The sequence below is a fragment of the Alligator sinensis genome, unplaced genomic scaffold (genome assembly GCF_000455745.1).
Source record: "Alligator sinensis unplaced genomic scaffold, ASM45574v1 scaffold1569_1, whole genome shotgun sequence".
NCBI lineage: Eukaryota > Metazoa > Chordata > Crocodylia > Alligatoridae > Alligator > Alligator sinensis.
The window spans coordinates 9,217-9,639 of NW_005844062.1; positions in this window are offsets into that span (position 1 = coordinate 9,217).

The following is a 423-nucleotide window of genomic DNA, read 5'->3' on the forward strand; positions in this document are numbered from 1 at the left end:
GAAACCCAGGCTAGCGGGTGTGCTCCAGGGAAGGGGTCGGCCGGACGGGAGGCACCCCAGGGAGGCACTCGGAGCCTGGAAGGTGGGCGGGAGCAGGGAGGTGGGCAGCTCAACGCAGGAGCGCCCCCTACTGGCCCGCAACAGGAAGCAACCTCAACGGATCATCGAGTCTGACCCCCTACATAGACAGGAAAGAGCCTTGGGGTCAGGAGCCCCCAGCCAGATGCCTTACCCAGAAAAACCACTACCTGTCAAGGATGACCTCAGACTGCTAACATTCAAAGTATTCCCAAGTAGCATCTGTATTACCTGGGAACTGAACCTAGCTCTCCTATATAGCAAGCAGGAATTTGAACATTGAACCACCAATGCTTGAGTTACTTCCTAGGTGAAAACAAGCCTGACTTCTTCTAATCTTCCTTG